Source organism: Cucurbita moschata, unplaced genomic scaffold, assembly GCF_002738365.1.
Source record: "Cucurbita moschata cultivar Rifu unplaced genomic scaffold, Cmos_1.0 Cmo_Scf00288, whole genome shotgun sequence".
Lineage (NCBI taxonomy): Eukaryota > Viridiplantae > Streptophyta > Magnoliopsida > Cucurbitales > Cucurbitaceae > Cucurbita > Cucurbita moschata.
The window spans coordinates 6,202-15,794 of record NW_019268804.1 but is presented as its reverse complement, the minus strand read 5'-3'; the positions used below and the strand labels follow the sequence as shown (position 1 = coordinate 15,794).

General features: G+C 34.5%; 1 non-coding gene across 1 annotated transcript; it reads right to left on the bottom strand.

Annotated features, from left to right (window-relative positions):
• Positions 1–8,236: 8,236 nt before the first annotated feature.
• TRNAQ-UUG lies at positions 8,237–8,308 on the bottom strand. Its single transcript has one exon. It is a non-coding gene; the product is annotated as a tRNA-Gln (tRNA).
• Positions 8,309–9,593: the final 1,285 nt, after the last annotated feature.

Here is a 9,593-nt window from a genome sequence, read left to right as displayed (position 1 = left end):
CATGGGCTCACATAGGTTAACTTGGAGTTCAATGGACTTTCATCAAGGATAACGATGGAATCGAACTTTCGTTAAGGATATATTCGTGACAACGACTTAAGCTAACCAGGTAAGTGACCTTACTATCGGCATGGTTATATTTTATGTTGACACGTGCCCTGTGGTTCGGCACGTGTCATATATATTGATATGTGTGAATTGTCTGTGGATCGATATGCTTCCTATATGTTATGTTATTTATGCTGCTTAGTTGATGTGATATGAATGCATGTGACGATGTGTGGCCCTTGTACGATTTTGGCTTGTTGTATGAGTATTGAAATGCAACTGAATGAATTGTATGACATGAAATACGGTAAATTGCATGATACATAACCCCGCTAGGAATATGTATGATATGTAACGAAATGAGAATGAGAATGACACGTAAGCATGAAAACGTGACACGGGGTTATGTTCATTAAATGATGACTGTAGGACTAGTGGGACCTCATGCATATTGCGTGATCATGCATTTGGGGGGATACCCCTATCCCATCACGAGGGTACGGACGCGTACATCCAAATGGCAGGACAACGATCGTTATGCCCTGCATAGCGCTGCCGTGACGGTTTTAGTTTTAACGGGTCCCGGTGGGCCCCTAGAGCATGCCCACCGGCTAAGGACAGTGGCCCAGCGGTGTGCGAACTAGCTGGTGAGCCCATACTCGCACGTATGGGCTGCGTGTAGAGTATATGGTACACGTCCACGATTACCTGTTAAGATTACACCATTGGAAAAACGAAACGAAACGAAAAAGAAACGAAACGAAACGAAAGATAGGTCCCATCATTTCATTGCATGTGATTGTTGCATTTAACCCCAATAGTGGGGTCACTTACTGAGTATTTCTTTAAATACTCAAGCCATGTGCTACTACATTTTTCAGGTTAAGGTAAGGCATTCCTGTACGGCTGACGATGGCATCGCAACTCGAGATCATGACACATGCATAGGATAGTGGCATTTATTTTCTTAGAGTTAGGATAGAATAGGATGTTTTAAACTTAAACGTTTATTTATTTTATTTCGAGTCTTTTGTTGTGTTGTTTTAAAGATGTTTTCGAAACACGTAAGTCCATGGCTGTGTTTTTAAGTTAAAGGTTATGTTTTATGGAATTTAAATGAAGTCTTCCGCATTCAATGTTTATGGTATGTATAGGCTAGCGACCTTAAATTAAGTGGAAAATTTTGGGTCGTTACATCTTTAATTTAGAAAGTCCATGAATAGCCAAACGTAATGACTAACATAATTAAAAAATAAATAAATAAACATAAAGCATAAATTGATTAAATTGGCTAATTGCTAACATAATTAAAAAAAATGTAACAAACACACGAAAGTAAGATTATGAACACAAGTAAAAAAAAGAAAAAAAAAACACAACCAGCCAAAAATCAAAATTTGGAAAGTGTTAAACAGTTTTGATATATAGACATTTCAAGACTTTGCTCATGCAATATTCCCATGAAATCTAACACTAGAGCATCATAAAATTTAGACAAATGATTGAAATTGATGTCATGTTCATATAGATTGACTTTAATACAAAGGACAAATCGAACTTTCTTAAGGATAAATTGGGGACACCAGCCTAAGCTAATCAGGTAGGTGGCCTTACCATCCGTATGGTTATATTTGATGTTGACTGTGCCCGTGGTTCTACAAGTGTCATATATATTGATATGTGTGAAATGTTTGTGAATCGATATGCTTATGATATGTTATAATATGTGAATTGTATGATAGTACGTACAGTACCATGTGTTCAATGGTATATTTGAGATAGGATACGAGAAGGATGCACTAAACGTAATGTAACGATACGAGTATGACATGTTCATGAAATGTTATGGTTTGGTTACGTATCGAAGTGCTATGGGTATGACAGATTGATAAAAACGATATGGTCACGATGGATTCATAAAACAATACGATTAGGTTATAGGTAGAAAGTGATAGGATTATGATAGATTGATAAAACGATAGCGTTAGGATACGTTCCTGTAACATTATGACTAAGGTACGTTCAGGTAACGACACAACTATGATATGTCTAAGGATGTTAAGGCTATGATAGATTAGGGAAGGATATAACCACGAAGTTTTTACGATATGATATGTTTATGATACGACATGTGAAGGACGGATATATATCCAACAAGTGTCAAAGAGGGACGTGAGAATAAATTATTCTCAAGCTTTCTTTACATTGGTCAAATAGTATTTGATAAGCTTTCAAAATTAAGGGTTTTCTTTTTTCTTCAGCTGGTAGTGATTGCTTGCAATGGTGTCTCCGTGGTATCCCAGACACATGTAACATGATTTTTTTGCTCAAATATAGCTTCATTTGTCTTAAAAGTTCACTTTTGAGTAATCCTGGGAGGCTTCTTAATTTGCAGCCTCTAGTGAAGATGATCTCTCCGAGGTGGGTTTGTTAGTGAAGATGCAATTGTATAATCAGGGTTTTATATCAATGGTCCCATTTATATCTATAAATGAAATTTGTGGTGTATTTTTTGAAAATTGAACAATAATCATCGGTTATTTGGTTACCATTCTAAAGAAATTCAACTTTCGACCTTTTGTGAATGCTCAAAGCTACTTGCAAAGTACTGTCGATTATGATCCATAATACTTACTGACTCGAAATTGAGGTTTGTTTATGTTTGAAAATGTGACAAACCAAAAGGCAAGATGCTAATTAATATTGTTTGAGATTGTTGTTGTAAATTCTTCATCTTTGAATACATATTTTGGTTGGCTTATGAATTTTTCCATCTTTTAAAAATATTATTTTTTTAGTTTGGCCCTAATTTCATAATAGACGATTGAATCACAATATTGCAATATTTTAAGTTACTTTTAAGATTAAAGGTCGATGAATAAAGTAATTATGACAAGTTCTTTTTATGCATCTTATTCTGATCTAGCACATAAATGCTTCCTAATTATTTTATTTATTTTTTTATGAATTAGGTTATGAAGATCATTTGATTATAAACGCTTTAATTCAAACAATATTTAATAACTAATCATTTTAATATTTATACTCAAATATACTAACAAGTACTATTAACACTAGTCTCAATGACTTAAAAGAATACAATTATTATCTCGAACTATAAAGAATTTAATTCCAACCTATTCTAATGGACAAACGCTTTATTAGACTCTATTGTAAGATTTCACTTCATCAATTTAAGTAGCGTTCAACTACAACTATAAATATCAAATTCTTAAGTATTCATGAACAAAATCGGCCTAACAATGTCTCTAGGAACTATTTACATGAGCCTTGTGGAAGGTTTGCCTTTAGATTCTTTAGTACCAATTAAGGATGTCAATATCCTAGTAGTGCATAATGCAGGAAGGTTCGTAGTTGAAAAGAATAACAAGAATAGTGGACATCGTTTCATCTACAAGCGTGTGGTGAACGGTCTGGTTGGTATGACTAGAGAACGTCGTCCTATAAGAATTTATATTATTGTGATAGAAGTTATAAATAACGATGATATTCCTTGGTCTTTTATTATAAAGGTGCAGAACTTTCTTTTTGTGCATGTGATATATCCATCGCCACCTACTCATAAGCTCTCATCTTTTAAAGAAGTTCTCGAGTTCCTTGTCCCCAAGTAGCAATACAACTACCAGAGTGCTATCTCTACTTATAATAAGCTCTCTCTCTCTCTCTCGAAATATATGTGGGTGTGTTTGTGGATTTATTACTCTCTTTTATTAATGAAACATGACATAGTCATAATGATATTATGAGTATCTTTTCTATCTCTCCCTTCCATATCGCTATATAAAGAATATAAAGATTATAAGTAAAAGTGTACAAGTAATTTGTTACTTTTGAACTTAAAATGCTTATAATTCAATTTATCTTTGTTATCAACAATAATTATCAAACGGTATATAATTTTGTCCAAGTAAGGTCGCTTCTCATTCCCTGTATGATATCATAACACAAAATCGAGCGGAAGGGTTAACGATAAAATGATAACAAAAATCCATTCGTCGAACTAACTATAAAGGAAGGGTTGGTTGGAAACCATGTCTATACTTCTTTGCTTTAATCACATTTAACTGAAGATATATAAGAACAACAGAATATGGCATGCCCAGTCAAAACAAAAAAAATTTCTTGCCATGTTATAGTTAATGAATATGGTATGCACAAAGATCCGACGTCACACTTCATGATTGGAGACCAATACAGTGTGAGCTATGGTCGTCCATACCATCCTTTGGTTCAATTGTGTCAAGCAAATGTTGCAACAAGCAAAGAATTTTTAATAAGTTCACTATTGCAAAGAGCTCGGTTTAAGGCAGAAATGTCTCTGATGTGAAAGGCGCACTAATTCAACGAGATTTAAGTAACCATGAATAAGACACATGATACAGCTTGTAAACGAAACGATGTCCATGACTCTTGTTATTTTCTTCCATTACAAACCTTCTAGCCTCTTGCACTTTTTTGTCATTGACATCCTTAATTGAAATTAGAATTGAAGGAAACACTTCTCCACAACTCATTATGGAACACCTTTGATAGATAGTTTCAACAGGATTACTTTGCCGAGGAATACTTTAAAATTCGATATTTATAGTTGAACGCTACTTAAATTGATGAAGTGAAATCTTACAACAGAGGTTAATAAATCGTTTGTCTATTAGAAGAGAGCTTGGAATTAAATTCTTTGTAGTTGGGATAAGGGATGTTTTAGTCAAACGAAGTATACTTTTTAGTTTTAACATAAATTAATTTTTTAGTTTAAAATAAATTGATTTTTTAGTTTTAATTTTATTCCAAATAAATTATTTTTGATGTGGTGTTATGTATTTTAATAAAATTAATATTAACTTAATCAACAAAAATTTGTATTTTTTTTTAAATTATAATCTAAATTAATAAAAATACCATTGAACTTTGCACTTTATCTAAAAAAAATACTCATAATTTTTTTTTTAAATACGGTTGAATTTTAAAAAAAAAAAAAACATCAAAACTACTCTTTAACTTTCAAAAGTGTTAAAAAAATGATAGATGGGGAGAAAATTGTGTTCATGAGGAAAAAATTGAAGGTTATTTTAGGGGAAGGTTTTCAAGATCAGTATAAGATCGTGAAAACATAACAAGAAGTAATATCCTAGCTTAAGGTCGCGATTAAGAACCTACTAGTGGGCTACTTACTAAGTTTTACTCACTCCATGTTTATCATTTTTTTTTCAAGTAACTAAGAGTTGGTCATGGATGAGAGCGGACTTTGGAGTGTGGGCCATGGACTAACCTCTGTTTTTAATCTAGTATTTTTTGTTCTTCTTTTGAGTCTATTTCTTGTTTTGTGTTTGTAACGAGTATGTATATGTAACACCCCAAAAATGAAGGAAATTATCTCTCATAAAATAAGCCCTTCATGAAAGACCCAAAGGATTGAGAGGAAAAAAAATTAAAGGATTAAGCAAGAACAACGGACTTAGTCAAGTAACTCATGTACCCTAACAAGTGATTTCAAGGAGTTAAAAGGCCTTTTGAAAAGGATTGGAAAGGAAAAAGTAAATCAAAAGGGCAAAAAAGTCATTTTATCAATTATCAAGAATCTTTCCGGATTTGTAATTCTTATGTAGAAGGAATCTCAATATTAAAAAAAAAGGGAAAAATGAAAAAAAAAAAAAAAGCGATCAGAAATTTGTAGAAAAATTATGGATTTTTTCAAGAAAAATAATAATAAAATATTCAGAAAGTGGCAAGTTACCAAAATACCACTGGAAGAATGGATAATTACAGAAATGCCACTCTAATTAGAATCAGAGCATCTACCGTGACCATCCGAGAAAAATCTTTCGAACTTAAATCTCGACCGTTGAATCTCTTCCAAAATTTGATATGATCTAGAATGAACACGCACGGATCATCACATCCAACGAGTAGTATTCAAAGCCAAGGTCGGTAAGACTATGATCGGAGTTGATATCTCCACAAAATTATCCAGAAAGTTCGATCTCTAAATAACGAAGATTCTGGAGTTCTCAATGTCGGTTTAAGCTCCTCCTATAAGGTCGGAAGTAGGACCAACAATACGGAATAAGAGTCGAGAAAGGTCGATCCCCCAATTGAAGGCAATAAGCGTTTAGATTGTGGGTCTCCTACTCTCATATTTCTTCCAAATTCGAGAGCAATCCTCCACCACTTCTCTTCAAACTTCTAAATAACGAAGAATCTGGAGTTCTCAATGTCGGTTTAAGCTCCTCCTATAAAGTCTGAAGTAGGAGCAACAATACGGAATAAGAATCGAGAAAGGTCGATTCCCGAATCGAAGGCAATAAGCGTTTAGAATATGGGTCTCCTACTCTCGGATTTCTTCCAAATTCGAGAGCAATCCTCCACCATTTCTCTTCAAACTTATTCCTACAGTTTCTCAACAAGATTACCCACAAGTTCTATGAAGGAATAGAGTGCTGAAAGTGCTCAGAAACCATTCCCCCAATTCAAGAAAACTTTAAAATCCAATCCGAGGATACATGATGACTTGTCGAGTAAGAATGATTCCAATCAGTTTCTGCACCTCCAAGGAATGCTTCCATAGAAGACCACGAAGAAAAATAACCTCGAGCGCGTGCCAAATTGAAGGAAATTGGTTTCGAAACTTGATGAAAGAATCGAGAGCTGAGACGTCGTAGAACAAGCTACCCATAAGATCGAAAATCTGGCGTTTCGAGTGAGTTGCATACCGAGAACGATTTTTGGAAATTAAGGTCCTACACTCAAAGACGTTCCTCCAAACCAATTCCTTTAGCCTGAAGATAGGATATGGAAGGGGTTTAATGAAGAAATAAGGCCTTGAAACCCCTAGAATCGGCTACCCAATAAGAAATCCTTTGTTTTATCTCCAGCGATAAATTAGATTTTAGATGATCTTTGGTAGCGAATATCTTAGGCTACGATCCACGAGAAGTTATCAAATAAATTCCCAGCCCTTTCTTGTAACATCCATCTTTAAGTTTCACGAAGAAATCGAGGAGAGAAACGCTGTAAATGTGGCTGTACAGGCCGAGTTTCAGATGGCGGCGATGCGAAAAATGCGCATCTTCTTCCTTTTCAGAGGAAGAAAACGATGATACGGCCAGTTCAACTAAACTGTCCAAGTCAACTCAAAATTTGACCTTTTCTCAGTAGATCTTATTTTATGAAATGTTGTATGAATCCTTATCTCGAGAGGTTATATAATGTAATGGAGTTTGGGAGTTATTGGAAAACTTTAGTTAGCGAAACCAAGATATGGGAGAAAATGCTCATCACGTTCCATATGACTTTACCTCCTAGGATAACTAAAGTGGTATCCCTGAAATAATAGATTCCCCATATGTACCCTTGGTCTCTAATAGATACTACGTGCACAATATCATGCTGGGCTTTTCCTAAGAACTTATAAGTTTCAAGCTTGACCCAAGACGTTATGCATAAACTTAGGAACACCTAGGTTTCCATGCCTGAAGTAATCGTCTCTTTAGGTGGGATGCTATGGTATATGTACCATGAGCAGGATTCCATGATGAACTGATTACGTTAGAAACATGCAAGAACCAACAACAATACAGTTTGGGAGTTATTGGAAAACTTTAGTTAGCGAAACCAAGATATGGGAGAAAATGCTCATCACGTTCCATATGACTTTACCTCCTAGGATAACTAAAGTGGTATCCCTGAAATAATAGATTCCCCAGATGTACCCTTGGTCTCTAATAGATACTACGTGCACAATATCATGCTGGGCTTTTCCTAAGAACTTATAAGTTTCAAGCTTGACCCAAGACGTTATGCATAAACTTAGGAACACCTAGGTTTCCATGCCTGAAGTAATCGTCTCTTTAGGTGGGATGCTATGGTATATGTACCATGAGCAGGATTCCATGATGAACTGATTACGTTAGAAACATGCAAGAACCAACAACAATACCTCAAGCAGAGGTCATGTTCATGAAGCCTTGGAAGGCATGAAGCTGTACCATGAGCAGGATTCCATGATGAACTGATTACGTTAGAAACATGCAAGATTGAGAACCAACAACAATACCTCAAGCAGAGGTCATGTTCATGAAGCCTTGGAAGGCATGAAGCGGAGCAAGTTCAGAATAAGTTAAGAATGTTACACCTTATGCCTCAAGAAAATTTGTGTTGTCGTTCTTAAAGGTCCTACCGGGAGTTGAAACCAGGTCGTTGGATTCAAAGTCCAAAGTGCTAACCACTACACCATAGAACCCCTTGTAAAAATTTATTTTGGAATGGTTTTTCCTATTTTATGCAGATTCCACAAGAAGAGAGATCCTATCACGAGTCAAACTCAAGTTATTGGATTCAAAGTTCTAGAGCTATTTTATCTAACTCGTTGTGATCTTGAGCACCTTTAGAGTGGTTGCAGAAGTAACCCTCCCGTGTTGATTGAAGCTTTTAGAGAACATGTAATTTTATATATTTCTTATAGTTAATTTATATATTGTTGTATATTACAAACAAATTGAAATAATACTTTACATCCCAGTCTTTCTTTCTTCCGTGCAAAACTTAACATGAAAACTATATTATTTCAATATTCACTCAGAGAAACAAGGGGTGAAAACTATATTATTTCAAACCCTCCATTATTGCTTCTACTTTGCGTGAAAATGCTTTCACTAAATCATGTTACTAACTGGTTGGTTTTGTTCGGTTCAATTCTTGAGTCCACTAGATTGAATCGACCTAGCTCAATTAAACTCTTGATAATATAAAAATCATAAGTTTCTTAAATTACGTTACCTAAAAGTTTAACCCCTATATTTTTTTTAGAATATTTATCTTTGTGTCTTGTTGATCTCTAAATGCTTAGAAGTATCTAATAATACTTCTATTTAAGGAACTTTTCTCTATAAAAGATGCAAGACTTCAGTTTATTATTAAGGAATTTCAAATGAGTGATTTGATATATCACAGAGGACAAAATATTTATTTGTTTCAAATATCTTACGTTGACAATTCTTTTTTCTAATGGCATTAGATTGAATCTCATTAATAACAATATCCCAAAACTCAAGTAAAGATGACATCAAAATTAATACTTTAATTTCATCTTCAAAATTTATTTCCACTTAACTCAGTTGACTTATAATCATAATAGTCATTTATTCAACAATAAGGGTGTTAGCATGCATTTGGAAATGAACCCATATTTAAAAAATTTAGATAAAATAGAAAAGAATTGTAATCTCAAAGACAATGATACTATGTGAAACTAGCCTCAACTTAACTCTTAGGGGCGGTAAACCAACAGTTCCTTCACCCATGGCCCAACTCCTAACATGGAAGGGATAATCTAGAGAATCATTCCAAGACCCCTAACGGATGGGTTACAAACTCACATTATCAAGCTCGACAACAAACAATGCCGCCGGCAAACTTAGGAATAAAAATAGGAGACATTTTAAAGATTTAGGAGTAAGTGAAAACAAAAAGAGAGTCATGACCCATTTTCGGTGGGTTCTCGAAGCACCGATTGCAAGTTAAGAGAG